The sequence below is a fragment of the Dendrobates tinctorius genome, unplaced genomic scaffold (genome assembly GCF_039654945.1).
Source record: "Dendrobates tinctorius isolate UK_male_01 unplaced genomic scaffold, ASM3965494v1 ptg000011l, whole genome shotgun sequence".
NCBI lineage: Eukaryota > Metazoa > Chordata > Amphibia > Anura > Dendrobatidae > Dendrobates > Dendrobates tinctorius.
This window is the reverse complement of record NW_027361679.1, coordinates 64,511,254-64,529,336: the sequence shown is the minus strand read 5'-3', so window position 1 is coordinate 64,529,336 and position 18,083 is coordinate 64,511,254. Positions and strand designations below refer to the sequence as shown.

General features: G+C 45.0%; 1 protein-coding gene across 1 annotated transcript in view; it reads left to right on the top strand.

The window, feature by feature from the left end:
* The window catches only part of CFAP299 (cilia and flagella associated protein 299), an 887,436-nt gene that overhangs the window by 102,382 nt on the left and 766,971 nt on the right, over window positions 1–18,083 (top strand). The gene's annotated exons all lie outside the window — the stretch shown is intronic.

The window sequence follows — 18,083 nt, the reverse complement described above, 5'->3', positions numbered from 1 at the left end:
TTCTCTTCCTATCTCTCTGACCGCTCCTTCAGTGTTTTGTTCTCTGGCTCCATGTCATCTCCTCTTCCTCTTACTGTCGGGGTTCCTCAGGGCTCAGTCCTTGGCCCCCTTCTTTTCTCTCTCTACACGGCCCCAATTGGACAGACCATCAGCAGATTTAGCTTTCGGTACCATCTTAATGCTGATGACACACAACTATACACGTCTTCCCCCGACCTTACCCCCGCTGTACTACAGAACGCCAGTGACTGTCTGTCCGCAGTCTCTAATATCATGTCCACTCTCTATCTGAAACTCAACCTCTCTAAAACTGAACTTCTGCTCCCGCCGTCTACTAACCTCCCTAAATCTGACATTTCCCTCTCCGTGGGTGGTACCACAATAATACCCCGGCAGCAGGCGCGCTGTCTGGGTGTTATGTTTGACACCAATCTCTCCTTCACATCCCATATACAATCTCTTGCCCGCTCTTGCCGCTTACAATTAAAGAACATCTCTAGAATCCACCCTTTTCTCACTTTGGAAACAACAAAAACCCTCACTGTTGCATTGATCCACTCCCACCTGGATTACTGCAACGCTCTATTAATTGGCCTCCCCGTCACTCGACTATCCCCTCTCCAGTCCATACTTAATGCAGCGGCCAGGATCGTCCATCTGGCTAATCGGTACTCGGACGCGTCCGCTCTTCGCCAGTCCTTACATTGGCTGCCCATTCATTATAGGATCCAATTCAAAGTACTTGTTCTCACCCACAAATTTCTCCACAGTGCGGCACCCCCTTACATCTCTTCTCTCATTTCTGTCTATCGGCCTAGCCGATCGCTGCGCTCTGCAAACGACATTCGACTAACCTCTGCACTAATCCGTACCTCCCACTCCCGACTCCAAGACTTCTCCCGTGATGCTCTTATCCTCTGGAATGCTCTACCCCAAGAAATCAGGACTATCCACAATTTGCATAGTTTTAGGCGCTCCCTCAAAACACACTTGTTCAGAGCGGCCTATCACGTTCACTAATCAAAGTCATTCTCTGTGTAAGTGTGCGTGTGTAGCCCATTCACTATCTCCATCCATCCTTCACTCCCTCAAGATGGCTGGACCATCATTGTAAATACACACCTGTACTTTGTATCTCCCTCACCTCATTGTAGATTGTAAGCTCTCATGAGCAGGGTCGTCTTATTTTGCTTTAATTATTGAGTTGTTACTTATGACTTGTGTTTTGAAACTGTTAAACTGTAAAACGTTGCGGAATATGTTGGCGCTATATAAATAAAGATTATTATTATTATATTATTGGGGGGGTGGATGAAAACATTTAATTACCTTACTTTTTTGTGTTATATAATACTCCAAATGATCATTAAAAAATGTCTTACCCATACACTATTCTGTGTTCTGGATTATTTTTTATATATATAACACTCCAAAAACTTAAAAAAAAATTTGCAGGCTTACATTTCTCAGCCATACAGTTTCACGTGTTCTGTGATACATTTCTGTGATATAATAATAATAAATTTTATTTCTATAGCGCTGATATATTCCGCAGCACTTTACATTTCAGAGGGGATTTGTACAGATAATAGACATTACAGCATAACAATAATCACATAGCTCATAACAGATCCTAAGAGGAATGAGTACCCTCACGAAAGACACGAAAGGTGAGTGGTAACAGTTGCCCTGATTGTATGGACCAGCCATAATGTTAAGAGTGTAACAGTACAGTGATATCTAGCTAACACTCCAAAAAAGCGTTAAAAAATTAGCTATATTATATTTCTCACCCATACACTATTCCATGGTCTGGGGTAAATTTCTGTGATATTATCTAACACTACAAAAAAGCTTTACAAAAATTAGCTGAATTAAAGTTCTCATTCTTACCCTATTTCATGGTCTGGAGTATATTTCCTGTGATCTATAAAGGCTTAAATTTCTCAGCCATATAGTATTATGTGGTCTGAGGTACATTTCTGTGATATATAACACTCCAAAAAAAAGCGTTTCAAATTTTTTCTGGATTGAATTTGATTGTACAACATCCATACACTTTTCTGTTCTTTCTGTTACATTACAGTGGTATTAAACTCCCAAAAACTGTTTTCACTACTGCAGGTGACCAATTTGTTTTAATTAAATTGTAAACAATTACAAAATGTACAAATTGGAAGGAAGGAGAGGGTCAAAGGAGGTTACCAAGTTGTACGTAGGCCGATGAGAATTGATGCGGAGTTCCTCCTGAGGGTGCCATTTTAACTGGTGATCACGGTAAAATAGAAAAAAGGTGAGACCTCATACCTGACATGTTTCTGGTGTTTATAAGACCCTTTTTGAAGTACAAGACCTCGCCTTTTAATGTTTTAACCACGTTACAATAAAGAATCTACCTTATATCCCTTGATGGCTGCACCGGAATCTTTCCCCGTCTTCTTTTCTGTTACAAAATGTGTAAGGCATGCGGTAAGGGACAGGGTAGTGTAAGTGCTGATAATGATGCATGCAAATGCCAAAATATAGGGCAGGTACAACTTCGCCTGCAGGGCTGCCACTAGGAATTTTGGGACCCCATAATGGCAAAATTTTCGGGGCCACCTTCAGACTCCGCCCAGGCTCCACCCCTTGAACTGTCCACAGCCCCACCGCTCTCTCTTGGAAAGACTCCACTTTTCACCAGTCACACATTAACAGTTCCCATCACCAGATCTCACATATAGCCAGCAGCTTTTGTTTTGGCCAAAAGATTTTTTAAGCTGCTATGACAAGGTAGACTCTTTTGGTCGATCACTACTCTATCCTATTAATCATTTTTAAAATATCCAATACAATTTTGGTATATTTTTATTTCTCAATTTTTAAAATGACCAGTAATATCATATACAAGGGACAAATACCACCGCATTATGACCAGACACCATATTACCACCATATAGTGACCTATAATACCATATGCAAGGGACAGATCTGCCACACCATGTCCAGACCATATATTACCACCACAGTGACTGAATAATATCATATACAAGGAAAAAATACCACAACACCATGACCAGACCACATATTACCACCCCATAATGACCAAATAACAGCACATACAAGGAACAAATACCACCACGACCAGACCACATATTACCACCATATAGTTACCAAATAACAGCACATACAAGGAACAAATACCTCCACCCCATGTCCAGACAACATATTACCACCACATAGTGACTGAATGCTACAATACTGATCATTGATAGAAAAAAACAATACTAATTAGTGCCATTATACACAGGAGCTTTGTGTTTAGTATTCAGTGTCTGTGTACAGGTAATACAGTGATCACCAGTGACATTATACACAGGAGCTTTGTATACAGTATTAGTGTACAGTTAATACAGTGATCAACAGTGACATTATACACACAAGCACTCTATATATATTGTACAGGTTATACAGTGATCAGTGTAAAGGTAATAGAGTGATCACTGGTGACATTGTGCACAGGACCGCTGTATATAGTATACAGTGTATAGTGTCAGTGTACCGGTAACACACTGACTCACCAGAGTCATCTCTAGGTAAAGTCCTTCATCTTTGCTTTTCATCTTCATCCAGCACAGACCGCCATCACTTCTTCGAGCCAGGGCTCATCTCTGCAGGAAATAACAGTTATCTAGAGCACCCCTTGCGAAACACATTACTTAATTTTTTCCCAACTTCTACACTACACCAGATGAAGAAAAAAAGGTGACAGTGTCGCTCTGCACAGTAACAAGACCGCCCCCCTTTAAAACAGTATCCTCAAGAATTATAATAAATAAATGACTGCAGTAATAATATCCCTTAATCGGCCCCTATAGTAATAATATCCCCCATCCTGGCATCCCTCATCGTGTGTCTCATTCCTAGCTCCAGCCATATGTTCTCCCATCCTGCCCTCATCAGGATCCATTCTGCCCCCATGTGATGTCCCGTGATCCTGCCCCATATTTCCCGTGATCCTGCCCCATCTGTCTCCATTGTATCCATCCTGCACCATGTGTCTCCATCCTGCCCCATGTCTCCATCCTGTCCCATAATCCTGCACCATGTGTCTCCATACTGCCCCATGATCCTGCCCCGCCTGTCTCCATCCTGCCCCATCTGTCTCCATCCTGCCCCATGATCCTGTCCAGTGTATCTCCATTCTTGCCCCCTGTGTCTCCATTCTTGCCCCCTGTGTCTCCATTCTTGCCCCCTGTGTCTCTCATCCTGCCCCCCTGTCTCCCATTCTGCTCCCATGCCGCTTTCATTAAAAAAAACCTTTCTCCTTACCTTGCCGCGCTCCTGCGGCGAAGCTCCTTCCATGCAGTTCAAGCGCGCACTCGCCGGCGAATGACAATGACATGATGTTGAGTCATAGGAGACTAGTGATTCCACACTAGGACACTACAAGGAGCACTTTACAATAGCATTTCTTGATTGTGGCCTCTTAACCTGCATGCTGCAAGAAGGACCAGAGGACATGCTGCTTAATAAGGCACAAAACTTAGAGCAGCCACGGACACAAGAAAATGACGGTGGGGAATGGCAAATTTTGGCTAAGGAGCAAGATTGTCACAACTCTGCTTCCGAGTGTCCTGTGACCAGGGGCTTCTTCCCTGTCCCTAATGCTAGGGGCTCCCTAGCTCGCTCTGTTCCCCAAATTACTTCTGATAGGGAAGATGCCGGGGCCACATACCATGCTTTAGCTTCTGAATCCGCTCTCAGTCTGGAGCCTTCCCCCACCCAGGAAAGAGGGGAGTAATAGTATACTGTAGTACACCATAAAGACTAACACGGTTATACGAACAGGGGTAATGAAAAATATCAAACATACAAATACTCACAAGTATAACAGAGGAATGCGATGGAGGATGGGGATAAACCAAAGTAGGAGAAGAAAGGGAATTATCACACACTCCAAACCTAGCAACAGTCACAGATAAACCCACCAAACGCCTTCTCCTATAATAACCAACAGCAACCTCAAGCCATGCAGCATAAGCTAACTCTGACAATGAGTGGTAGCCAGGACCCAGATTATGTAGGAGATGGAAGTCACTAACAGTGCACAGCTGAGAGCCTAAGCGCTCCAGGAACTCTCAACAGAGCAGATTAAGCCCTGCACTGCAAAAAGAAATTTACACCGTTTAATAAGAAGTTGAAGTGCTTTTAATCAGTGCTGGAGTAGGAGAAATCAGATGCTGCGGTCTTCTGGCTCCTCTGTATCATGGTAAACCTGTGACAGTACCCCCTTCTACGAGGGACCTACGGAACCTCAAATCCAGGTTTATCAGGGTGTGCCATGTGAAAAGACTCAATTAGCTTGGCTGCATGGACGTCAGATGCTGGTACCCACATCCTCTCTTCAGGACCATATCCCTTCCAGTGTACCAGAAACTGAAGTGACCAACGAACTAAGCGAGACTCAACGATCTTGGCTATTTGAAATTCCTAATTACCATCCACAATGACTGGAGATGGCAGTAGTGGTGATGGTACAGAGGATGCTGTGTATTTTTGAGTAGAGATCGATGAAACACATTATGGATCCTAAAAGAAGCAAAGCAGAATGCTATGGCATTGACGAAGGCCACAATCTTCTAAGGACTGATGAACCTGGGATCCTGTTTCCAAGAGGGAACCTTCAACTTAATATTCCTTGAGGACGATTGCACCAAGTCACCAACACACAGGTTCGGATCCAACAAACGTCTACGATCAGCCATACTCTTATATTTGGGCCCTCATCTTCCTCAAATTATCACTAACCCCTTGCCACACAGACATAATTGAAGATGAAAATCTTGCTTCAGGTATTCCAGAAGAACGATTCCTATTAACCCCTTTCCAACACCGGGCATATATTTACACCAATGTCGGACTCCCTCCCTTCGATGTGGGCTCCGCTGGTAGAATTAACCAATGAATGAGTCCAATTTCTACTGGGAATAGCCAATTGTTGGAGAGACCCAGATGGATGAGTATGAGAGGTTTTAGGATGTGCACAGACACTATAGGCGGTCACATACTCCCAGACAATCTGATGTACCCTTAACCACCAAAAACGCAGAGTAAGAAGATCTAATCATGATGTTCACTAAGTACTGTCAGATGGAGATTCACAGGCACAGTTTACCTAACGGACAGGCAGCAGGGGCGTCCCCCTTAGAATCAACAAACTCTTTCTCTAGTTCAGAGCATCTACTGTAGATTCAATAACCACACCTTTTTGTAGTATAGGAACCGGTTCACAATTTTCTCCACCCCTCACCCCCTGGGAAAACAAGGTAAGGCATCCGCCTCAATGTTCTTGTTCCGCTTCCTAGATGTAACAAAAAAGTTAATCCTGGTGAAGAACAATGCCCATCTTGTCTGTTGAGGCATTAGACGTTTCGCAGACTCTAGATATACAAGATTCTTATGATCTGTGATTACCATAACACCACACTTCAAAGGCCCACTTGATTGCCATGAGTTCCCTGTTGCCGTTGTCATAATTTCTCTCAGCAAATGATGATTTTTTTAGAAAAGTATACACATGGACACCATTTACCAATCGACACATCCTGCGACAATACAGCCCCCATCCCCACTTCAGACATGTCGACTTCTGCAATAAAAGGCTGAGTGGTTTATGAGAATCGGGCAGATGCAAAGCACTCCTTCAAGTTATCAAATGCCTCCCTGGCTGGATTGGCCCCCTTGGAAAAGTTTGTCCCTTTCCTGATCATATCCATCAGAGGTTTTGCCACTACCGAATAGTTTTGATGAACTTACGGTAGTAGTTGGCAAAACCCCAAATCCTTTGTAACGCCTTCAAATCCTCAGGACAATCTCAATCCAGTACCGGATCCATGCGAAAACTGGTGGATGATACCACATATCGTAGAAAAGGGATCTCCTCAACCAAGACCATATATTTCTCTGGTTTAACAAATAATTTATTGTCGCTGAATATCTGTTAAGGGCCTGTCACACTAAGCAATATCGCTAGCAATATCGCTGTAACGTCGCTATGTCTGATACCTCCGACCAGCTCCCCGCTGGTTATCGCTGATCGCGCGAGAATGTCCCGGACCGTTTCTCGTCGTCAGCTTCCTGCTGTGGCGACGAGCGACACGTGGACGCGGGCGGAAGGACGTCAGGATCGCCTCGTCTGACAGGTAAGTAACGACCCCCGACCCCTGCTATGTCGCTGGTGAGATCTGCCTGTGTGGCAGCTCACTAGCGACCACTTAGCGATGCACCAGCGATCCTGACCGCATCATATTGCTGGTCGGGATCGCTGGTGCATCGCTAAGTGTGACAGCACCGTAAGACTTGCCTGACATATAAATGACATGTCAAGGTGAGGTAAATAATATGTCATCAAGATAAATTATATCAAAGCTACCATGTGACTAAAGATATCATTTGCAAAGTTCTGAAAGATGTCGAGAGCATTCGTCAACCCAAATGCCATCACAAGGTTCTCATAGTGTCCCTCAGGTGTATTGAAAGCTGTTTTCCACTCATCCCCCTCTTTAATATGATGAGATTATATGGCCCTCTGAGATCCAGTTTACAAAACCATTTTTCTCCTACAATCTGCATTTTTTGTACCTCTGCAAAGATGGCGCAGGTTACTTTGTTCACTACAAGGCATGCGCTAATGCGCATTACACTTCTGGAAGATGTGCACTGTGCTCCATACCTTTTGCAATATGGCTCGGGGGGCTTTGTCTGCTATTGTACATTTGGAAAGATGCATTGCACATCTTAGTTTGTTTGACATGTGCAGTAGACTAATTGGGATGCCAAATACGAAGCTATTGACATCTTATGATAGGCTGCATTATCTATGTTTTGCAACTTATGGATGTAATTAAGCACTTTGTACTTTTTGTAGTACACTGTAGTATTTTTTCACTTATCGTATTTATCAGACTATAAGACATGCCGGACCATAAAACGGATCCCAATTTTAGAGGAAGAAAATAGGAAAAAAATGGTTTTTTTTTATGTGAAAATTGGGTTCTGTCTTATTATCCTAATTTACCTTTCCAGTAGGAGGTGGTGGTGGCAGTGGAGCGGGGTCACAGGAGGCAGGGTCACTGCAGCAAGAGTAGGGTGATGCTGTGGGCCTTGGGCTGGGAGGAGGGAGTGTGCCAGCGGTGCAAGGCATGAGAAATTGATCTCCTGGTGTGGGCTTCAGGAAAATGTCTGCGGTGCAAGGCAGCCCACAACCATACAGGCCCTTCAGGCATTTGCCAGAATTGCCAGATGGCCAATCTGGCCCTGGCTACTGCCTTGCACCACTGAGACACCCACTCCTCCCAGCCAAGGCCCGCAGCATCGCCCCACTCCAGCTGCCACTGGCTTCCTGCAGTGGTGACCCCACCTCCTGTGACCATGCTCTGCCACTGCTGCCGCCAGTAAGCTACAGACTATAAGACACACTTCCATTTTCCTCCCAAATTTGGAAAAAAAAACTGAGGCTTATTGTGAGGGAGATCTCCCCTCCACTCCTGAAATGTGCCCCCACCCTTGCATTCCCCCAGGCCATAAAAAGCAATGCAATGTGTTCCTTTAATAAACTCCAGGAAGAAGCTCTTTGAAGCTCAGTCCCCACCAATTAGCACCAGGGTGTGATCTCTCTGCATCTACAGGCAAACTGGAATCTTTTGTCTGACTCAAGCACATGGAGACAGCGTGGCACTATAGGTCACAGCAAGGCTCTGAGGTATTGGTTCTGATCCATTACCTGACACTGCCAAGGAAAGCCTGTAACTAAAATTTGGACCTGTGATTCATCAGCACCTCCTTGTGGTCACATGCTACATCACACAGTAATTGCAACCTATCTATACCCTACCCTTGTACTACACTCATGACTGCATACTTATATATTGTTCTATAAATATATGCCTGTATATTTCTAGTGCGCCTTTTCCGCGATTAAATATAAAATTAATCTTGGGTTGCTCTTTTATCTCGATTCACAAATCCCCACATCCGCATGCTCCGTTGGATATTATACGCTACCTGGGTTTGTTTCTGACCTAATATAAGCCTGTTGTCGGACGGGGCTTATTTTGAATGAGGAACTGGTGGCAGAATATCGTACTGTGTTAGTGAGGAACTCTGGCAGTGATGGCCGGGAGGTTTATATATGTATATCCCCAGCCTGGATTGGTGAAATATATCCACCCTCACTGGGAGCACCTCAATAACTCGTACCTATAAGGGAAGCCTTTCTGGCGACTATTTGCCTTTGGCCAGTTCCCTGACTGACCTGTGGCAAGTGGTGGTGCCAGAGAGCCGATTGCTGCTGGGTTCTTCTCTCTCCTCCCCCAAGGTGAGCGTAGTCGACACCCCCTTCTGTGAAATCCGTCACACTTATAGTCTGAAAAATCCAGTATACATGTATCTACAGCTATTGTCATATATCTGTATATGGGCATATTATTATATGTTTTATATTATGTTGATGTGTCTATTGTACATGTCTTTTAATAATGATATATAATTTTCCTCATAATGATTTCACCTGTAAGTACATGGCTATTACACCATGTTAATTGCTTGAAAAAGGTTCACATTTTGGAAGCCTGTGCAGCAGGAGTAGGGTGATGTTGCGGGCCCTGGGCTGGGAGGAAGGAGTTTGCCTGCGGTGCGAGGAAGGAGAAATTGATCTCTTGGCGTGGGCTTCAGGAAAATGTCTGCGGGTGAGGCACGAGCGGAGTCCCTGCTCCGCACATTGATCTCTCAGTGGCGGGGTTCAGGAAAATGGCGCAGAAGGTGGCGCATGTGCAGATTGAGATCTCAGCTCAACCTGCACGATTTTTCTGAATCTCACCGCCAGGAGATCAACGGGTCCTGCTTTGCACCGCTGACATTTTCCTGACGCTCACTGTCAGGAGATCAGTGGCTACTGCCAGGTACGGACTGGGGCTGAAATTCAGCCCAGGCATTTGAAATCACACAGGCCCATGTTGTCCCCGTCCCCAAGAGCAGGTGGGATATATTACTAATATTACCCTGCATGGAGGAAAGCAAGATTTACTACAAGACCAATATTTCTAATTATACCCATGGTCTGCTGGGGTAAGTGACAGTCAGTAACTTGGTGCTCCATCACAATTAACAGTATGGGTGTCTTTAGAACACAGATTCTGCTAGCAATGTAGCAGACAAGGCAGCCCACGACCAGACAGGCCCTTCTGGCATTTGCCAAAAGTGCCAGATGGCCAGTCCGACCCTGGCTACTGCCTTGCTCCCCTGAGACACCCACTCCTCCCAGCCCAAGGTCCGCAGCATCGCCCCACTCCAGCCGCCACTGGCTTCCTGCAGCCGTGAGCCCACCTCCTGTGACCGTGCTTCACCACTGCTGCAGCCAGTAAGCTACATTCAGACTATAAGACACACTTCCATTTTCCTCCCAAATTTGGAAAAAATAAATGAGTCTTATAGTCTGAAAAATCCATTATATCTGCAGCTATTGTGATATGTCTGTATATGGGCATATTATTATATGTTTTATATTATGTTGATATATCTATTGTACATGTCTTTTAATAATTACAGTATATATAACTAGATGTGTGCACGATGCTATCGCATCTGGAGGGCAGTAACATCATGATGGGGGCAGCTTTGTGGCGCTGGGGGTGGCGGCCCACCCATTTCCGTGAAGTCACAACCGGCAGGAAAGACTGTGTTTTGCGGCCTGTGCTGGAGATGGTGTGCGGCGCCACCAGAGGGTGGCTGCACCCAATCTCCAGCACAGACCTCAAGCCGCTGTCTTTCCTGCCGTCTTTGACTGCACGGAGGTGGATGGGCTGGCAGCGGCGGGATCCAGCGCGTGTAGTCAGGCGGTGGGTCCTGGCGAGGGTCCGGCGGCGGCATCCCTCTCATTACTCCCCCCTCATTACACCCTCTCATTACACCCTCCCATTATACCCTCTCATTATTCCCCCTTCATTACACCCCTCTCGTTATACCCCCTCGTTACACCCCTTTCACAGCCTCGTGATCGCAGCGGCGGCCTGGATCCGATCGACGGTCGAGATCGCAGCAGCGTTCGGGATCGCAGCTGTGTCCTGGATCCGAGCGGCATCACTTGGGTGTTCCAAAATGGCGGTCAGCGTACTTCCGGTGCGGCGCGATGGATTGTGGGATTCGGGGACATCCAGACGGAAGTGGATGACGGACAATTTAAGGCAATTATATATAGATTATCCTCATAATGATTTCGCCTATAAGTACATGGCTTTTACACCATGTTAATTGCTTGCAAAAGGTTCACATTTTGGAACCAAAATGTTGCTACAATGGACCAATAAAATAATCACTTTTTGTACTATTTTGGTTTACTGCCTCCAGTTGCTTTTTATATGTGAATGGTTTGGTTCTTTTCAGTGAGGCTTTGCACCCTCAACTTTTTGCTGCTGCTCTATTTTTGTCTCTCTCTGTCTCACTTTCTCATCACAAACAGAAATCTGCTATCACCATTTGCATTACTGCCCTTTTATAATAATAATATTTTGCAATGCCTATCATTTTCTTTGTATACAAAGCCTGTATTTGTGATTTAGGTGACACATATTGTCAATAGTTGTAAATTTTCCGTGTGCGTTTTCATCATTTGTGTAAGGACAACTACATAGATCTTTTCTTAGATATTTATAGCGTAAAAATAGTAAAGTAAACCATACCCGACCTGGACAATAATAAAGCAAACAATGTAGCAAATATTTAGCAATTGCACAATTCTGTGTTTGCATGTCTTGTGCTTTTAGTATGGCTTTGCCATTGAGTTTTTGACAACTCCAAGTTTTCATATCCATGACATGTTTTCCTTCATATAACCTGTCCTTATGTTTGACATGATACAGATGTGTTTGTGCATTTTTTTTTACCAGCATGTATCCGTTTCTTTGCATTTATAGCAATTATAGCAATAGCAATTTATAGCAAAGAGAGAGCCAAAAAAAAAAAAGAAAAACTTAGCCTTAACCTCCTATATATTCAGACATAGCTCGGGGGAGCATTTATGCAGGGGTGGCATTTATGCACATGTAATCGAAGTACATGTATCAAAGTACTTCTGGCAGTTATAACATGGCAGTTAGACAGGGCAGGAGACAGGTAAGACATTTATATACATCTACTCCCTGTACATTTGGAGTACAACAAATATATACCATATGCATTTGTGTAATTTATATCCTGGCCGCTGCATTCACACACATCCACCGCCCTGGCATTAACTCTCCACACTCCATCCATATTGGCCCCTCGCTTCTTTCCTCTCCTATGTATAGCACTCACGCTCTTTTCACATTGTTAAATTGCACAGATCCAGGCAGTCTCACCTTTCAACACCAGAGACGCTCTCACAAATCACTTAACCATCTGCTCACTCTTTCTATCCTCCTTCTCCTAGTCGCAGGAGACATTGCTCCCAACCCTGGTCCCCCATGTTATAGAAAGTCAAACCCCCCCACTGCTACACTCAGAAACCCCTCTAATCTTATTAATATTCCATGCATGCCATCTGTCTCTCTTAATTGTGCACTTTGGAATTCTCGCTCAGTGTGTAACAAACTCTCCTTCATTCATGACTTCTTCCTTTCTAATTCTCTTAACCTCCTGGCTCTTACTGAAACCTGGATCCAGCAGTCAGATACTACCGCTGCTGCTGCTCTTTCATACGGGGGGTTACACTTCTCTCATACCCCAAGATCAGACAATAGAGCTGGTGGAGGCGTTGGTCTGCTCCTATCACCAAAATGTACCTTTCAGGTTATCCCTCAAGTACCCTCACTTGTCTTCCCTTCTTTTGAGGTCCATGCCGTCAGACTCTACACCCCCTTCTCCATGCAAGTGGCGGTGGTGTATCGTCCTGCCGGCCCCTCCCATCAGTTCCTGGATCATTTTGCCACTTGGCTTCCAAATTTTCTCTCCTGTGACATCCCTACCCTCATCTTGGGAGATTTCAACATCCCCATTGCTCTTCCCCTCTCCCCATCTGCTACTCACCTTTTATCTCTAACCTCCTCATTTGGCCTTTCGCAGCTTACTAATTCTCCAACGCATGAAGACGGAAACTCCCTCAACTTGGTCTTCTCTCGGCTTTGTGCAGTGGATGATTTTGCAAACTCCCCTCTCCCGCTCTCTGACCACAATCTTCTTTCATTCTCTATAAAGAACTGCCAGGCTGCTCAGGTCACCCCCACTGTCCAGACTTATAGAAACATACAGGCCATTAACACCCAGAAACTTCTGAAGAACTTGCAGTCTTCATTGGCCCCTATCTCCTCCCTCTCATGTCCTGATTCTGCATTGAAGCATTACAATGAAACACTTCAAAGTGCCCTGGATGAATTTGCACCCCCTATAAATAGAACACCACAACACAGACGGCGACAACCCTGGCACACGGTGCAAACACGTTTCCTGCAGCGGTGCTCCAGGTGCACCGAACGTCTGTGGAGAAAATCCAATCTACACGAAGATTTCATCCATTTTAAGTTTATGATTAGAACATACAACACTGCCCTTCACCTCTCCAAACAAACCTATTTCAACACCCTCATCACCTCACTGTCCAATAACCCGAAACGTCTCTTTGACACTTTACATTCTCTACTCAATCCAAGAGTACAGGCCCCAACCACGGAGCTCCGAGCTGACGATCTGGCCAATTACTTCAAAGAAAAAATTGACCAGATCCGACAGGAAATTATCTCCAAATCCCCTCATACCATGCACTGTCCTCCCTCCCCCACTGCATCTAACTCACTCTCTGATTTTGAACCAGTCACAGAAGAAGAAGTAAGCAGGCTCCTTGCATCTTCTCGCCCAACTACTTGCACCAGTGACCCATTTCCGTCACATCTCCTCCAGTACCTTTCCCCTGCTGTCACCCCTCACCTAACTATAATATTTAACCTCTCTCTCTCTTCTGGTATTTTTCCCTCCTCATTTAAGCATGCCATCATACATCCACTACTTAAAAAAACATCCCTCGACCAAAACTGTGCCGCTAACTATAGACCTGTCTCTAATCTTCCCTTCATCTCTAAACTCCTGGAACGCCTGGTCCACTCCCGTCTTATCTGCTATCTCTCAGAAAACTCTGTTCTCGACCCTCTCCAATCCGGTTTCCGCTCTTTACACTCCACTGAAACTGCCCTCACTAAAGTCTCTAATGATCTGCTAACAGCTAAATCAAATGGTCATTACTCCATGCTAATTCTCTTGGATCTCTCTGCAGCATTCGACACTGTGGATCATCAGCTCCTCCTCACTATGCTCCATTCCATTGGCCTCAAGGACACCGTTCTCTCCTGGTTCTCCTATCTCTCCGACCGCTCCTTTACTGTTTCTTTTGCCGGTTCCTCCTCCTCTCACCTTCCCCTTACTGTTGGGGTTCCTCAAGGATCGGTTCTAAGCCCCCTCCTCTTCTCCTTGTACACTGCCCCTATTGGTCAAACAATCAGTAGATTTGGTTTCCAGTACCATCTCTATGCTGATGACACCCAATTATACGCTTCTTCTCCTGACATCACGCCAGCCTTTCTAGAAAACACTGGCGATTGTCTAAACGCTGTGTCTAATATCATGTCCTCACTATATCTGAAACTGAACCTGTCAAAGACTGAACTCCTGGTGTTTCCTCCCGCTACTAATGTACCTATACCCGACATTGCTATTTCTGTGTGTGGTTCCACTATTACTCCCCAGCAACATGCCCGCTGTCGTGGGGTCATACTTGATTCCGAGCTTTCCTTTGCCCCCCCACATTCGATCACTGGCTCGCTCTTGTCATCTGCACCTCAAAAACATTTCTAGAATTCGACCTTTTCTTACTTTTGACTCTGCAAAAACTCTTACTGTTTCTCTTATTCATTCTCGTCTCGACTATTGTAACTCTCTTCTAATCGGTCTCCCTCTTACCAAACTCTCCCCTCTCCAATCTGTCTTGAATGCTGCAGCCAGGATCATATTCCTCACCAATCGTTACACCGATGCCTCTACCTTGTGCCAGTCATTACACTGGCTACCCATCCACTCCAGAATTCAGTATAAACTTATTACCCTCACCCACAAAGCCCTCCATGGCTCAGCACCACCCTACATCTCCTCCCTTGTTTCAGTATACCACCCTACCCGCGCCCTCCGTTCTGCTGATGACCTGAGGTTAGTATCCTCAATAGTCAGAACCTCCCACTCCCGTCTCCAAGACTTTACACGTGCCGCGCCAATTCTTTGGAATGCACTTCCCAGGTCAATACGATTAGTCCCCAATCCCCACAATTTTAAGCGTGTCCTGAAAACGCATTTATTCAGACTGGCCTATCGCCTCAACACATTAACCTAACCTATCCCTGTGTGGCAGAGCCAAAAGTTTTACCATAACCAGGTTCCCAGCATCATGTTCCCACATGCTTTATGCATCCATTAGCCCTCTGTGTCTGTACTGTTACACACTTAACATTATGGCTGGTCCATACAATCAGAGCAACTGTTACCACCCACCTTTCGTGTCTACCTCTTTCCTCATAGACTGTAAGCTTGCGAGCAGGGCCCTCACTCCTCTTGTTATTTGTTATAATCTACTGTATGTGATTATTGTTATGCTGTAATGTCTATTGTCTGTACAAATCCCCTCTGAAATGTAAAGTGCTGCGGAATATGTCGGCGCTATAAAAATAAAATTTATTATTATTATTATTAATGTCTTTGCACCTGGGTCATTTTAGAATGATTATATCCATCTTTTAGAAAGACTATGGGAAACAAATATTTTTACCTATGTATAAACTATAAACAGTAAAATACAATCTGTAATTTTATTTTATAATTAGTATTAGGCAATGAAATGATAGAAAATAACGTGTTCATGTGTTAAACCAAATTTATTTATGTGACAGTTCTAAACACAATCTCTTGTAAAACAACTGACCAGCACCTCCAAACAGAATAAGACAAGAGTGAACAGGTGCAAGCTGTCATGACTATACAATCTAACAATGAAAATACAGCTGTATTCTGAAATGCTGTAATATGCAAACATTGAATATAATAAATTGGAACTGCATTACTGCTATAGAAAATATGTTAAAAAATGAAGGTACTTAGCTCACAAATTGGCCAATTCTTGAGAGGCCAAAAGCCAGTGACAAGGCGTACCTCTTTGTCGGGACTGTAACCTTACGTATATGTCTCTCCTGGGCTGAAAGCCTACAGTTTTTAAAGGAAAGGAGTATCCAGCTCTAATTACAAATGCCTTAGGCTGATGGGAGGAGTGCTTAGATAGAAACGAGTACACTACAATTATAAAATAAACTGACCAGCACCAAACAGAATAAGACAAGTGTGAAAGGGTGCAAGCTGCAACAACTATTCAATATAACCAAGTATATACATCTGCACTCTGAAATGCTATAATATGAAAACATAAAAAAATACTATGCTAGGGCATGTATGGTAATAGAAAGTGTCCTCCAATGTTCCATCTAAGCCTTTGCAGCCAATAAGGGGAAAAGTTAGAGGGCTGGGAGAGAAGGCTAGCCCATCTGGTTCAATCCCACACAAAAGTTTCAGTTGCACAAATTGCAGAGGACATTACTACTGGCTATGATTGAAAGGTTCCCTACCGCACCAAGAATCACAGCTTACTGTGTGTTGATGTGTTGGTATTTCCCACCTGTCCCCGGTACCCTGGGATCTGCTTCCTTCACCTCATTCAACTGCCTTCTGTTGTGCTCCACGTCGAGTTTTGCAGGTTGCTTGACATGGCTCAGTAATGTCACCTAATCTTATTTAAAGATGCCCAATAAGACACACAGCTGTGTTTTAGGACTTAGACTCCAGAGAATCTGTATTAATTGTGCTGTAACTTTCATTCATCTCTACTGAATTCTGCTTCATTTGTCGTACTGCTTCTGTGATTGCTGTCTGTCCAAGTTCTCATAGGTCCACGTTTCCTTGTGGAATCAACACACGTATATTTCGCAAATAGAGGGCTCAAAATCTACTATATAATTTTCTAATTCTGTCTGTCTGTAACGGAAATCCCGCCTCGCTGATTGGTCGCGGCCTAATGTGCGGATGGTAGCCAGGGTCCGGAGGAGGGGAGACTCCTCCGGACCCTGGGTACCATTAATATGTAAAAAATAGAATTAAAATAAAAAATAGTGAGATACTCACCTTCGGACGGCCCCCAGACTTCCCTTCTCTAACCACGCACCTGGCATCGCGGTCCCAGTAATGCTTTGCACCAAAGACCGTTGATGACATCTCGCTCTTGCGAGAGTGACATCATCTTCGGTCCTTTGCGCTAAGCCTTACTGGGGCTAGAATATGCCGGGGCAGGAGTGCGTGTGAAAATCGTGCATGTGCATAGCACTATCCGGCGCCATTTTCCTGAAGACACATTTGCAGTGTGTCTTCAGGAAAATTGCGCTGGACAGCGCGGTATGGGCATGCGTGTACTCCGGCGCCAGTACCACACTCCCGGCTCCCCCAGCCTCCGGCAGAACGGGACAGCGCTGGACCACAGGAAAGATGGGTGAGTCTAAATGTTTTTTTTGTATGTGTGCAGTTTCCTAGGAGTGAGGGGGACCATGCATACCAGGAAAGGGGGGTGACGGGACCATGCATACCAGGAAAGGGGGGTGATGGGACCATGCATACCAGAGAAGGGGGTGAGGGGGACCATGCATACCGGGAAAGAGGGGTGAGGGGACCACGCATACCAGGAAAGGGGGGTGAGGGGACCATGCATACCAAGAAAGGGGGGTGAGGGTGACCATACATATTAGCAAAGGGGGTGACGGGACCATGCATAACAGGAAAGGGGGTGAGGGTGACCATACATACCAGCAAAGGGGGGTGACGGGACCATGCATACCAAGAAAGGGGGGTGAGGGGGACCATGCATGCCAGGAAAGGGGATGAGGGGACCATGCTTACCAGGAAAGAGGAGTGAGAGGACCATGCATACCAGGATTGGGGGGTGAGGGGACCATGCATTCCAAGATTGGTGGGTGAGGGAGACCATGCTTACCAGG